Here is a 15,993-nt window from a genome sequence, read left to right as displayed (position 1 = left end):
GTCAACTGCAGCCTGTCAAGGGTTTGGTGAGCATATCATATTGAACTTGTATTATTCAAAATTGGAGCCCTTAATAAAAATTTCAGAAAGTTAAAGGTGGATAAATAGTTATCCTACTTTATGCATATACAATGAGAATAGGATGCATTTTATCTGGAGATTCTCCCGATGTTTACATCCAGTGTAGGCTTAAGCATGATATGAGCAGAGACTTTCACACAGTGTGTGGTCAGTGAATTCCATCAGTAATTCTAAGTCAAAACCAGGTGCGGCTCTAAACACAGAACAGGTGCAGATCTTTCCCTTATACCTTATGTCTGTGGAGGCTTCAATCCTGGTGTTAGCTTGCAAAAACTGATGCAAATTACTGACCAAAACACTGACTTTGTGAAAGCAGCCTTAGTCATCCAAACTAATAGTTGGGGAAAGCACTGGACACATTCTTCACCTGTAGCATTTAACTTTATACAATTACTACATAAGCTGTAATTGACTTAAATTGAATTGTAAATATTGTACCCCATCTAAAACTACACTTATTTATTTATTATCAGTGTAACTTTCTGTATATCACAAAGGTACCTTAACATGGTTGAAGACAAATTTCTGCCATTGACTAGAAGTCACAACCTTCAGGTTATAAGTTCCAAGATAAGTAGTGTGTATGTTGTCTATACAATTTTAAAATGAGAGATGACAACACCCCACTACTAACTATTTTCTGTTTTTAGGCTATTATAAATTATCAGAAACATGTATTAATTAATTGATTGTAAAGGGATTTCATATGCATAATTTTAAGTTGCTTACCAGACTCCATTACTAGTTTGCAAGAAACTTCTAGAAATTAGTTTTTTCTTTGACTCACCAAATTTATAAAAAATCAGCACTACTTGATTTGCCCCAATTGTCCTGAAAATTGGTGTATAACCCCCTTTTCTTAAATAGTAGAAGACAAGAACGAAACATACATAATACTTTTCTGTTGATGTGTAAGCCCGTTCTCCTTCCTAAAAGACAACTCTGCTTAGTACCACAAAAGAAAATAGCCCTGGTTGGCTGAATGGCTTTGGGGCTGTTTTCTCTCATTAGGGAGACTACCTACTAGGCATGAGGAGTATTGTAGTCCAGCCAATGCTGCTTTGAATTTCTGGGAAAAATATATGTAAATTAGCATATCATATTTTATCTGCTGGAATTAGATAGGCTTAAGGCCTATTTACACTGTCAGGGCATCTGGAAGATCTTTGCTAAGAAGCATTTGTAGGAATGCTTGTTAGCAATAATCTGCTGGTAAAAGGGTGCTGCTGGTTACCTGATGAATGAGCGAAATGTGGTCACCTAAATCTTTGCTTGCCATCAGCAGATACTCTGTTGCCACCAAACAATGATTCTGTATGGGAACGAGCGATGGTATTAACGATCGCTCTTCTCTGTACTATGGAGCAGATTGCTGCTGATGTTTATGAAGTGGTCTCCTTCACTGATGAGCAGGTGATTGTCAGGGACAAACATTCCCTTCCAACAATTGTGTGTTCAATTTAGCAAGGCTAAATTACATACCAGTGGGTTTGTACTCGTTTATGTATTTAGGTGTTCATTTATGTATACAGTGTAATGAATATTCCTAGGACCTAATAATATGATTTATGCTTTATCATCCACCTAAACATTAAATAAAGAAGAATTCCGAACTTGGCAATGATGTATTATCTGTGTTTGCTATTCTGCAGATGTTCTAGCACTCTTGTATCGGCTGAGTTTTTAGTGCATTGAAGCATGAAGATAATAAAATGCAGTCACTGTAATGCTAAATTGATTTAATGACTTTAGGGTAAATTATTTTTACATGCCAGCAATAAGATTTGGATTGGCATAGAATCAGTGAACATACATGAGCCTGCTTTGAATGAACAACATTAAAATGGAAATTTCTCACAAAAGGAAAATATGTTTTTAAAAGAAATCAGACGGAGAAGTCAAGCTTCTAGGATAGTAACTTCAAACAAAGGTTAAAATCAGAACTTCACGCCGCCTTTGCTGGCAGTTTAATACTTCTCTAGAATATAATGCTTGTTGTCTTGGTTTGTGTGGGTCTCATATTATTTTCTTGATGAACTACAGGCTTAAAAATACAGATGAAGCTGAGTTATTGTAGCAAATGGTGCACATACGTGCTATATCATAAGACCACCTGCCATCCATAAATAACCATTTATTTCCAGGCAAGCAACGTTCTGCATATGAAAAAAGTAAGCAGAACTCAGGCTTTACGGATCCAGAGCAATCCACTGCGCTGCGCTGTTCCAGCATTCATGCTGAATAAATTATGATGTATCATGATGAACAGATATATATTTCATATCATCCTGTTTACTGCATTATATGGTTGTTGCTGCCAGCATTCTATGACTTCCAGGAATAGTCCTCAATTGTAAGGATTTGTCTAATGTGTATAGGAAAGTCAATAGATAGAGTACAGTGCCTCGCAAAAGTATTAAATTTGACTTTTTTCGTATTTTGTTACATTACAGCCTTAAGTTCAATGTTTTGTTAATCTGAATTTTATGTGATGGATCGGAACACAATAGTCTAAGTTGGTGAAGTGAGATGAGAAAAATATATAAACAAAACTATTATTTAGAAATAGAAAACAGAAAATTGGCATGTGCATATGTATTCACACCCTTTGTTAGTTAGCCCATAAAAAGCTCTGGTGCAACCAATTACCTTCAAAAGTCACATAATTAGTGAAATGATGTCCACCTATGTGCAATCTAAGTGTCACATAATCTGTCATTACATATACACACCTTTTTTGAAAGGCCTCAGAGGCTGCAACACCTAAGCAAGAGACATCACTAACCAAACACTGCCATGAAGACCAAACTAATAAGGGACAATGTTGTTGAGAAGTACAAGTCACGGTTAGGTTATAAAAAAATATCCAAATCTTTGATGATCCCCAGGAGCACCATAAAATCTATCATAACCAAATGGAAAGAACATGGCACAACAGCAAACCTGTCAAGAGATGTCCGTCCACCAAAACTCACGGAGAGGCAGCACATAGACCTAAGGTAACCCTAGAGGAGCTGCAGAGTTCCACAGCAGAGACTGGAGTATCTGTACATAGGACAACAATAAGCCGTACGCTCCATATAGTTAGGCTTTATGGCAGAGTGGCCAGAAGAAAGCCATTACTTTCAGCTAAAAACAAAAAGGCACATTTTGAGTTTGCGAAAAGTCATGTGGGAAACTCCCAAAATGTATGGAGGAAGATGCTCTGGTCTGATGAGACAAAATATTGACTTTGGGGAGGGGGTGAATAGTTATGCACATTGACGTTTTCTGTTATTTTGTCCTATTTGTTGTTTGTTTCACAATAAAAAAAATAAAAAAAAATCTTCAAAGTTGTGGGCATGTGTCACGGAAGGTGTACAGGAAACAAGACAACACAAAATGAATATACGACTCACTGGATCCAAAACTAAGGAACAAAAAGGGAGACCCCTGCATCAGACCTGGCACTCTCCCTGACTGCTCAGCCTATGCGAAAATCCCAATGGTAGATGATCGCATATCCTCGTACCTCGACTGTATAACACCTGAACACCCTATAATAGTGAGGGGACACGACCACCGGCTCCCTACACTAGATACGGAGGGAGTCAGGGTCACCTGGGATCCAGCAAACAGAAAAACACAAATGAATGCACAACACTTATCTTGTAGAAGACTGGGAAGTAGGATCAGCATGCACACACACTCCAGGAAGAAATATAAACCGCAAACTGATGCACTATGGGGAGGAATTTAAAGGGATGCAATCAGTACAACTACAGCTGAGAGAGGCTAACGAGATGAGGAACTGAAAGCAAAACAAAGGAAGCTCAAGGAGGAGGTTCTGAAAGGCATCTGTCAGAGCTTCTCAGATGTCTGGTGGTGACAGCATGCTCTGTAAATTAAATTATGCAAATCCTCAAACAATCCATGTTAATTGCATGATTTTCCTAACTTGTGACGTAAAGTCAGGATTTTATTAAGGACACAGAGGCGAGTATTGCTATCTCTTTCTTTACTTAAATCATAGCAGCAAAGAATAAACATTTCAATCAAAATGATAACCATGATAACCAACCCCTCCCCACTGGCCCAGCAAAACAGTCCTGGTATCTGTCAACTCCTCCTCTTTGATGATGACATTCGTCTGGAACTCTGAACGTGAGAACAAAAAAACAAAAACAAAAAAAAAAAACACTCCAGCCCCAGAATCCGAGATATAACTAGAATAGAACGACAACTCTTCAACTGAAGAATGATGCTGGAGAATCAAACAAAATCACAACTGTAAGCAGATGGAAAAAAAATGGCATGTTCATCCTGTGAAAAAAGAGAAACAAGAAAAAAAGGTAGAAAACATCCTTGTAATGAATTGAAACAATTCAGCTGTCCATGGTCGAGTGCATACAGTAAAATAACAAGGCATTAGAACAACCAAAATACGAAGACATCAACTGTAATCAACATCCCAAAATTCAGGGGGGGGGGGGTAGCAATAAGGGAAGGGGCAATACTCGCCTCCGTGTCCTTAATAAAATCATGACTTTGTCACAAGTTAGGAAAATCATGCAATTTTATTACATGACACGGAGGCTCCTATTGCGAGTTTAACTGACTTACCACAGAGGAAAAAACATGAACTGTAGGCCGGAAATAAAACTCCCGAAATGTGGATACGCGTGACCAATCTGCCAGTCTCATAATGTCCTCCAAACGTGCCCCTGCCACGGCCATGGAGGTTGCCGAAGCTCCTCTAGCGGGATGTGCCGTGAAGTATCCACTCCCGCCAAAGACATAATCCACTTCACCCAATGGGCCAGAGTGACCCTGGTGAGAGGATGAAAGGGCCGGCAGTTTGACAGAAAAAGCTGAGGACAGGCAGGGGAGCGATGAGGAACTGTACAAGCCTCATACTCTCGGAGACAGGCAACTGGGCAGAGAGCGGGAAACTAGGATAAGAGACAGACCGAATGTTGGTCTTGGTGCGCCACGTGATGTTAAACACGACACCCTCCGGAGTAAACGAGCAAGCGTCATGATTCAGAGAGCGGACATCTGAGACTCTCTTGCAAGAGATTAAGCAAAATAGAGAGACCAACTAAGCAGAAAGCTGACAAAGAGAAAGGTCCGCATTAGATGACCGCCAGGAGAATAAGGACAGTACAGAGGAGACATCCCAGGTAGAGGAGAAACTAGGTCTGGGAGGAAGAGAAAGGCCGGAACCTCTGAGAAGACGGCATACCAGAGGGTGTTGACCCGCCGGGCATGCCTAAAACCCCTGGTGAGAGGCGGAAATGGCAGAACGGTATAGGTTAATTGTGCGGTACGCCTTACCCTTATCGAAGAGTGATGCAAGAAATTGGAGAATCTCAGTTACAGGAGCTGAAACGGGATCCAGGTGTCTAGCCAGGCACCAACCAGCCCAAGATTTCCAGGCTGCCTGTGAGACCGTCTGGTCCTAGGAGCCCATGCCTCATCCAATAGGCGTCTAGTTGACTCCGAAATTCCAGCGACATCCCAAGGTTCTCCGAAATTCTGCAAGCCAGGAGTTGTAGGGAGTCCTCGAGAATGAGAGAGTGTCCCAGACCTGACGGATCCAATAGGAGGTCCGGGAAGACTGGTAGAAGTAGAGTGCATTGGATCAGGCACTCCAGAAGCTGGGGAAACCATGATTGGGTGGTCCAGAACGGGACTATGAGGAGGAGATCCGCACCCTGACGGCAGACCTGAGCCAAAACTCGGGGAATCATAGCAAATGGAGGGAAAGCGTAAGTGAGGTGGCCGGACCAGTCCTGCAGAAACGCGACGACCGCCTCCGCGTCTGGATCCGGACGCCAGCTGTAGAACCATGGAAGTTGGGCATTCAAAGGGGATGCGAAGAGGTCCAAATAGAAAGGGCCCCAATGGGAAGATATGGATGAGAAAACTGTGCTGGCTAACCTCCAATCGCTTGAGTCTGACAGAAAACGCGAGCTCCAGTCCGCGTGGATATTGTGGAGACCCGGTAGATACTCCGCCATCACGGTGATCTCTCTGGCTAGACAAAACGTCCAGAAGTCTCGAGCCAAGTGGGACAGAGTAGTGGAATGTGTGCCTCCCATGGCATTGACATAACAAACCGCCGAGATGTTGTCCATCCGCAGTCTGATGCAAGCTTTGGCTAAGCCGTTCGCGAAACTGCGAACTGCAAATGAACCCGCTAGCAGCTCCAAGGCGTTGATGTGAAGACTGGACTCCTCCTCGGACCAGCGTCCCCCGGTGGTCACACCGTTGCAGTAAGCTCCCCAGCCCAGTAGGCTGGCGTCTGACTCTATCGTGAAATCCGGACGAGGGCCAAAGATCGCTTTCCTGTTCCACGCCACCATGTCAATTTGTCTCTGGTGTCCATGTCCAAGGTGATCAAATCTGCATAAGATGCCCCCGCCTGAAGGTGCTGGAAAGACTGCCTGGATGGACGATGAGAGGAGCCCTATGATGTGGGCTAGGTGTCGTAAGGAGACCTGAGGAAGGGAGAGGGTGTGGAGAAGCTCCTTGCGGATGGCCCGAACCTTGGAGAGCGGGAGGCTGAGGGTCTCCATGGTAGAATTGATAGTGAAGCCCAAGAATTCGATGGATTGGGCAGGAGTAAGAGACAACTTCTCCAGGTTGAGGAGGAAAACTAACCGAGACAACAGATCCATGGACCACTGCAGATGATTAAGCAGGACGGCAGGACTCTGGGCCATGATGAGGATATCGTCCAGATAAATAATCAGGCAAATCCCCCGACTGCAGAGACAGGATATGACTGGGCGCAGAAGCTTGGTGAAGCACCAAGGGGCTGAAGAGAGCCCGAAGGGTAGACCTGTGAATCTCCATTCCTCCATGTTCCAGAGGAAATGAAGGAGATCCCTGGATGACTCGGCAACCGGTACTGTCAGATAGGCATCTTTCAGGTCTAGTTTGACCATCCAATCTCCGTGGAGATCTCTGAGGAGGTGAATGCCCTCCATCTTGAAGTGCCGATATTGCACGAAGGCGTTTAGTGCCCGGAGGTAGATCACGGGTCGCATCTGGCCTCCTTTTTTGGCCACTAGGAGCATACTGCTGATAATGCCCCTGGATGCAGAGGGGGCCCGCTCTATGGCAACTTTCTGACACAGTGCTGTCAACTCCTGGTGTAACAACAGGCGCTTTGGGGTTGGGAGAACCACTGGATGTGGGGAAGGGATCTGGACCTGGGAACAAACCAGCTCTATGTGAAACCCTTGGACGGTAGAGAGGACCCATGGGTCGGTAGTGATGGTTGACCAGATATGGGAAAAAAGATGGAGCCTGCCCCCCACCCAAGGAACCAAAGAAGACGATGGGATCTGACTTACCGAAAGGGCATCTGGAAGAAGATCCTCTGGCTCCACGGGATCACCATGAAGAATCGCAGGTGGGAAAAAAGGCGGGAGGCTGCCGGAATTCCTGGTTTCTCTATAAGAGAAGGAGCCTCGACCCGATCCAAGGGTCTGGTAAGACGATCGGCCCCTAGAGCTGCCGGCGCTGTTAGACACCCCTCCTTGGAAGACTCGCCTCATGGGTGTCTGGGCCTTATCAAGGGCAGTGAAGGCACCTACAAAACGAGACAGAACCTTTATGAAGGAATCCCCAAAAATTAATCCTTGGGCCTCTTTACCTGCCTCCGTTAGGGCTAAATTAGAAAGCTTAGGCTCAATTTTGAAAAGGATTGCTTTACGTCTCTCGATATAAAGCAAGGTATTTACGTTGCCCGTGATACACACGGCACGTTGTACCCATCCCCGGAGCTCCTCCTGATCCACCAGAGTATTCTGGGTTCTGGCTGACTCTGCCAGTTCAAAAATCTTAGTCAGTGGGCCCAAAAGGTCCAACAATTTGTCCCAACAGGACTTTAAGGCCGATTCAAGGCCTTTCCTAGAGTTCCAGCCCGATTTAGATAGAAACTGACACATTTTTGGGTCTACTACGGGCGTCTCACAGACCTTGTTGGGAACAATAGGCCTCCTTTGTAAGAGGCTGACGAACACGGGCCTCTAGGTATCTGGCTACATGGGAGGACGGGAGCCACTCCGCCGACCTCGGATGGTGGAGTGCATCCGGGTCAAAGAGTGGTTCATCCGAAGCATCCAATATTGCCGCAGAGGATTCCAAAAGGAACCTCAATGTATGTAGCAACTGGTATAGCTGATACTGAGGATGGACCCTGCAGGTCCGCATCCAAAGGATCCTCCTCCTCCATGTCTGCAAAGTCAAAAGACTGGGACTGAGTCTACTCATCAGAAGCGAGTTCGGAATCCGAACCACTTTCATGCTGCACTCTGGCGCATTTCCATTGCCTCGCCTTTTCTGCCTGGCGGGCGTAGGCTCTCTTGCGCGAACGGTGTGAACCATCCTGGGTGGCTATCTCTCCACCAGTCATATTGTTTCTGGAGGCTAGTAACACATGCTCAGATGGTTGAGACCCTAATGGTTTGGAGGAGGAAGGGCAAGCCATAAGGGCTTCAGAAATGGAATTAGATATGGCCGAGGACATGGATCCCATAGCAGCCTGAATCGCTGCAGCTACAGAGCGTTGTATCGCCAAGGACTGTGCAGCACCAGACATGGCACCTCCATGACCTCAGGGACAGTGTTACTCCCACGCAGGTTGTCTTTGGACATAATGCCCCTATGAGCCAGTAAAGGATATAATCGCTAAAACACTCCTCAGGGAAGATAACACAAAGGGGGAACAGAGGTAAGGCTTATCTAGGGCAAAAAATGCACAGCCGAGAGTCCGGAAGGTAGACAGTAAGTAGGGCAGGGGCAGGGAAGCTCCGGTGCTTTGTGAGGCAAGGAACGGACATCTTGTGAATTCCCGCGAGATTTCACCGAGTGCAAGTGCGGGGAGCGCAAAACTGGCCACAGCAGGCAGAATACGGGAGGAAATGGCGGCCAAAATCGTGCGAGATTTCGGCCGGCTCAGACGAATCGCAATGCAGACCAGAAGTCGCAGGAATAGGTAGCAGAAACAAAATATAAGGAGAGAAAAAACGGGGTACTTATCTGTGAGAAGAGCAGCAAAGAAAGAGGAGGAGTTTACAGAGACCAGGACTGTTATGCTGGGTCAGTGGGGAGGGGTTGGTTACCATGGTTATCATTTTGATTGAAATGTTTGTTCTTTGCTGCTATGATTTAAGTAAAGAAAGAGATAGCAATAGGAGCCCCCGTGTCATGTAATAAAATTCCAGGTTGTGAAGCACCAAAATAAAATAAAAAGTCAAGGGGGATGAATACTTTTGCAAGGCACTGTAACTAGCAGATACAATAATTTTTCTCTTCTCTCTTTTATGATATAAATATTTCATCTCTCCCTACTAGAACTGATAATCTTCAGTTATTCAACATATCTCCAAGTTTTATAAAACACAAATACAGGTCTATCGGTAATGTTCATACTTTTGAAAAATTCCATTTGCCAAACTTCAACAAGAAATTTGATTTGTTATAAATTACTTTGTTACAAATTACTTTCCATTGTTTGGAGTGGGTAGAATGAAGGGGAAAGACAATTGCCCTATTCCCCCTCCCCCCCCCCCAATCATTTAACTCAACGCTGATCATGTCATCTGTGACTCAAATTAAGCCTTTAAGGGGTTAAGGGTTAACAAAAAAAAAAAAAAAAGGATTGACGGATAGGCAATCTGCTCCCATCTTGCTTGAAGAAAACCCACCAAAGGACCTGCAGCAAGCATGATGACATCATCACATGATCATGCTGGGGTGAGCGGTGACGTCATCACCATTTTAGGAAAAATTGATTAGTTACCAGAAAGCGCAAGGAAATTTGGCTTCATGGTGATTCAAATTTTTCCTGAAATTTGGATCAAAGTCCACTTTGGATACTTCAATTTGCTCAACACTATTCATATGGTTGAGGCTCTGTTCACACTTTTGTTAAAATTTCCATACTTCTGTTGTATCCTAGGAGTAGAAAAATGAATATAATAATGAACTGGATCTGTTCTATGATGAACACCAAAGGCACCTGACTTGCTTATAATGGGTCAATAAACCTTCTGTCATGGTGTCCCCCGGGATGGGCTATATTTCCTAGGCAATATGATGGAGTTTCCCATAAAGGCCCCGAACGGTGCATCTGATGCATAGTTGAAAGGAGGATTAGTTATACAAAGATTGAATGGGTTTTCCAGTCTTAGGAAATAAGTTATTCTTTGTGTAATGAAATGTTATGCATATTTCCAATATACTTTCTGCATACTGCTTCCCGTCATTCAATAGGAACCTTTATTTATTTATTTATTTATTTTACTTTTTTGGGATAAGGCGTTATGCACACAACAGATCCACATAACTTGCAGGAAAAATAAAAATAAAAGCATGGACAGCACACAGATCTCTTCTCATTCGCATCTGCATTTCCATTCTACAGATTTTAGAATATGTCTTTTGTCTATTGTGGACAAGAATAATCATTTCTAGTGAAAGGAGTAAAATATGTATTGCAGATGGAAGGTATCTGTATTTTGCGGATCCATGGTTTGCAGTCCCAAATATGAACATGACCATGTAAACGATGCCTAAAAGAACTGATGTAAAACAAACAAAAAAAGCATTTCTATTGAGGGGTAAACAGGGCTCCTGAAAACCATGCACAATTGAAAGTATAATAGACAATTGTATAGCATTTTATTGTATTATTGTATTTAAAAAATATTTTTTTTTTTTTTGGCTGAAACTGGAATACTCCTTTAAGAAGGCTTTCCAATGTTTAGACTGGACTGTGCTGTATGTGCTCCTGTTTTCAGCAGCAGCCTATGTAGGTAGAAGACTATAGTTCCCATCTTGCACTGCTGATACCTACTCCAGATCATTCTTATCCCTTGTATTCCAATGGATTTGCCCTCTTGTGCATTTCATATTGTATTCCCTCACTACTGAGCATCTCACTTTAGTTTGAAGCCTGAATACATAGAACTGATCATGCTCGACTAACAAGCTGACTACAGGTTGGTTTAACCCTAGACAGCAAGCTATAATCATATTTCAAGCCAGTACTTTATGAGTTCGTATAATGTAGAGAGAATCTGAATCGCACCTCCTCATTCCTATACTAATGACTACTGTACGTAATTTGCAGCATTTCTATTGATAGAACATGGCTATACAGCACAAGTATCAAACATTTGCTGTGCACTAAAAGAGGCATTAGTATACAGTTTGATCAAAGAGCATAGGCCCACTTACCGCGACAAGGTAAGCACAGGTGCTTTTAATTTAGCAGTAGTCTGCAAAGGGTTAAATAATTCCTACCACATCTCAGTTGAAGTTCCTGAGAAGCTGTGAACAGGTGATCCCTTTGCACCAGTTCACATGCGGCGCTGGACGGTGGCCATCGCTGCTTCTGTGCTGTGCTGGTGGAGTGATGGAATCCGACGCCTAGGTGGCTCTGCCTCACGGTGCGGCCGCGGTGTGGCTGCTGGATCCCGTTGCCTGCTGGTGCGGTGTGGAGGCGCGGTGGTCGCCGCACGGCACTGCGCTATGGATAGAGTAGGTTCCCACTTAACAAGAGGCAACCTTGTCGCGGTAAGTGGGCCTATGCTCTTTGATCAAACTGTATACTAATGCCTCTTTTAGTGCACAGCAAATGTTTGATACTTGTGCTGTATAGCCATGTTTTATCAATAGAAATGATGCAAATTACGTACAGTAGTCATTAGTATAGGAATGAGGAGGTGCGATTCAGATTCTCTCTACATTATACGAGTACTTTATGAGTGATTATGTGGGAAGCTACTGAAAATAAGTGAAATACTATACATTGAAGATTTTTACTTTGTACCACACGCTTTCATTAGAAGTCAAATTTTGTGTAATGGAATACTCATTTGATTATTTTCTTGTAATCACTATAGAAGGGTTACACTACAGTAAAAAGCTCAAATAAGATATATATCAATAAATAGCAGATACATTAAGGTATAGATTATATTTTTCTCCTCTCTAGGCTCTGCAGGCCCTGAAAAATGTATGAGAAAATGCATCAAACTACAGGGTATGAATTGGACCGTGTGAAGTCTAAGCATGAGTTTCTAGGTTTACTTGAGGCTAGGTTCCCACCTGCTGTGGAGGGCCCGGCAGGAGCCTCCATTGCAGATCCCAGCAAAAAAGAAAGAAAAGATGAAATACCGCTGGACCGGCATATGGTGGATCTGGCAACTCCAGAATTCTGATCTCATGCCGGAACAGAACCCGGAATTAAAGATCATATGTGTATGGAGCCTAATACGGGAGGGTTTATGTCCACTGGGAATGTGTCCGTTCAGTTTTTTTTTTTGCGGACCGTATACGGAATCAGTCATTTCAATGGGTCCACCCAAAAAAAAATAACGGAAACTACTCCGTGTGCATTCTGCTTCCATATGTCCGTATTTCCATTCCGCCAAAAAATACATTTACAGACAAGGATAGTACTGTTCTATCAGAGGCCAGCTTCTTCGTTCCACAAAATACGGAATGCACACGAACGTCATCCGTATTTTTTGCGGACTGCAAAATACATACGGTCATGTGCATGAGGCCTAACACTTATGACAGAATTCTTGTACATTACGCTGTATTAATAGTTGACAAACTGTGTTTATATAATCTCCACGGTATTGATATTCTAATCTTGTGTAATTAACAAATAAATATTTGCGTTAATTAAGCAGGAAAAAGCTGCAGCTGGTATGAACAATGCACAAGCGCGTATTTTCATTGTGAATTTACAATCCTCAACGTTCTTTGAAATAGTAGGAACAAAATATGGAATTAATCAAAACCAGGGATCATTTAATGTGGGTCATTACAGACGCCAATATGGTCAATGGCACAAAACAGAAATTGTAAAGTGCATGTATGTACTGAGGTCGCAGAGTAGAAATATAACTCTCCATGAGTTCTGATAATGGAGCACAAAAGCAAATAATATGTAGCCAATATCGCATTGAGTTTTGACAAATGAAAAATGTAAACACTGCAACATCTATAAATTAACATAAGTTGTCAATGCACTATTGGGGTCATTTATTAAACTGGTGTAAAGTAGAACTGGCTTAGCTGCCCATAGCAACCAATCACATCCCAGCTTTCATTTTCCAAAGGAGCTGTCAAAAATGAAAGGTGGAATCTGATTGGTTGCTATGGGCCACTAAGCCAGGTCTACTTTACACCTGCCTGCCAGAATCCTCTGACGCAAGTGTGAAATTAGCCTTAGGGTGCATTCACATGACGGTTTAGCTTTCCGTTCTTCTGATCCGTCAGAAGAAGAGAGAGAGAAACAGGATATCCTGTAAAAAAAAAAAAAAGGGTCCTGTTGCATCAGTTGTCATCCGTTTGAGCCATTTCTGTCTGAGATCCATTTTTAGAAGGAAAAAAAAAGTCCTGCATGCAGTACTTTTGTTTTCATCTAAGGCTAATTTCACACTTGCGGCAGAGTGATCCGGCAAGCAGTTCTGTCGCTGGAACTACCTGCCGGATCCGACAACACGTATGCCAACTGATGGCATTTGTAAGACTGATCAGGATCCTGATCAGTCTGAAAAATGCCTGATCAGTCAGAAAAATGCATTGAAATGCCGGATCCGTCTTTCCAGTGTCATCCGGCAAAACGGATCTGGCATTTATTTTTTTCACCTTTTTTTCAGACTGCGCATGCACAGACCGGAAGGATGAATCCGGCATTCCCGCATTTTGAATGCCGGATCAGGCACTAATTCATTCCTATGGAAAAAAATGCTGGCATTCAAGTCTTCCGTTTTATGGGCCGGAGATAAAACCGTAGCATGCTGCGGTTTTATCTTTTGCCTGATCAGTCAAAAAGACTGAACTGAAGACATCCTGATGCATCCTGAACAGAATGCTCTCCATTCAGAATGCATCCTAGGATGGAACTCTATGCCGGAAAAGAAAAACGCAAGTGTGAAAGTACCCTAAAAAAATGGATCTCCGATGGAAATGGCTCAAACTGATGACAACTGATGCAACTGGATCTGTTTTTTTTTACTGGATCATGTAAAAAATTGATTCCTATGCAATTCTATGCATTAGGGTCCATTTACATGTCCGCAAATGGGTCCACATCCGTTCCGCAATATCGGGAACGGGTGCGGACCCATTCATTCTCTATGGGGCTGGAAGAGATGCGGATAGCTCTCCGCATTTCCAGAGCGCGGCCCGTAACTTCCGAGCCGCGGCTCCGCACAAAAATAGAACGTCCTATTCTTAATTGTGGACAAGAATAGGCAGTTCTATGGGGGGTGCCGGCCAGGATCCACAATACACTACAGACGTGTGAATGGACCCTAACTGATGCAACAGGATCTGTTTTTTTTTACAGGATCCTGTTTTTCAGGATCTCTCTCTCTTCTGATGGAACAGAAGAACAGGAAACTAAACAGTGATGTGAATGCACCCTCAGCTGCTCCAGTCATCTGTGCTGGCTCCTTCATCTCCATCTTCCAGTCCGGGGATTGTATTCATCAGGTATTTTCTGCATTGCTGCTCATCTCATCATGATATCAAATGGTGCTATCTGTAGTTTTATTTAGCTCAAGAGGTCAACCTGGTGACTTGCCACATTATTCTTACACCCGGAGTCACTATGTGTAACTAATGCAGACAGAAACAAGTGATACCTTTGTAAATATGGTGTCACATACTGAAATGTGAAATTTTATGTTATCACCATATCAAATATTCATCTTTAGTTTTCTACTTTCTTGTGCAAATGGGAGAAGCTGCAGAGCGATTCATCCTACGTCATTTTGACGGTACCATGATTTAGTGCACCCCCAAGCAAGTGGTGGACCACTGCATTACACAGAGCACCCAAAGCACAGAGATGGTGGTTACCTTATGTCTCATAGGCTGTTGCTATGCAAGTCCCTCAAATATTATATTTATATTTTTATATAAATTATGATTAACCCAAGGAAGAAAATGTTATCATAGAGATAACATTTTTGATTGCACTTCTTTTTATCCTTTTCAAGATGAACTTCTATTTAACCCTGTTAAGACCTTCACACTTTCCATTTTTGCATTTTTTTTTTTCTCCCTGCTTTCCTGCATAGAAAACCTTTGGATTTTTGTGTTCACATAGCTGTATGAGGGCATGTTTTGTGGCACAAGTTGCACTTTCTAATGGCATCCTTTATTATTGCTTTCACTGTAGCGGGAAGTCGGAAAACAATTCCAAATAGGGTGAAATTGAAAAATAAATAAATAAATAAATAAACTATTTTGCCATAGTTTTATGGATTTCAGTTTTACAGAGTTCCTTATGCAGTAAAACTGACCTATTCCCTACATTTTTCAGGTCAGTGCAGTTACACAAATACCACATTTGTATCATTTTTTTCATGTTTTAATGGTTATATATAAAAAAAACTTTGAAAATACACACATTTTTTGTTTCCCATTACCATATTCCGACCCCGTCACATTTTAGTTAAGTTTTTTAGAGAGGTGAAGCGATAAAAAAAAAATGCAAATGAGCTATTTTGACAGTTTATTTTTCCCCCCTTACAGTCTTCACCATACAGGATAAATATGTTTGTAATAGTTCAGGCATTTTGAAATGCGGAAGTGCAAATTATTTTATTTTAAACAATGAAAGGGGATTATTTGAATTTTTATATTGTTTATACCTTGAACCCCCCCCCACCCCCTTTTTATTACTCCACTTAGTGACCAGCTTGTTTGGGGCCTTAATAACAAAGCATTTATTTTAATTTTTTTCATTGTCGCCTTCCAAGAGATATAACTTTTATTTTATTTTTTGTCTATGTAGCTGTTTGAGGGCTTGATTTTTGCTTTTAATGGTGCCATTTTGTTCCACAATGGTGCCAGTTCTCTAAATTAATTGAGAAAATTATTAAT

This window comes from Bufo gargarizans, chromosome 1, assembly GCF_014858855.1.
Source record: "Bufo gargarizans isolate SCDJY-AF-19 chromosome 1, ASM1485885v1, whole genome shotgun sequence".
NCBI classification, from domain to species: Eukaryota; Metazoa; Chordata; class Amphibia; order Anura; family Bufonidae; genus Bufo; species Bufo gargarizans.
This window is presented reverse-complemented; position numbering follows the sequence as displayed.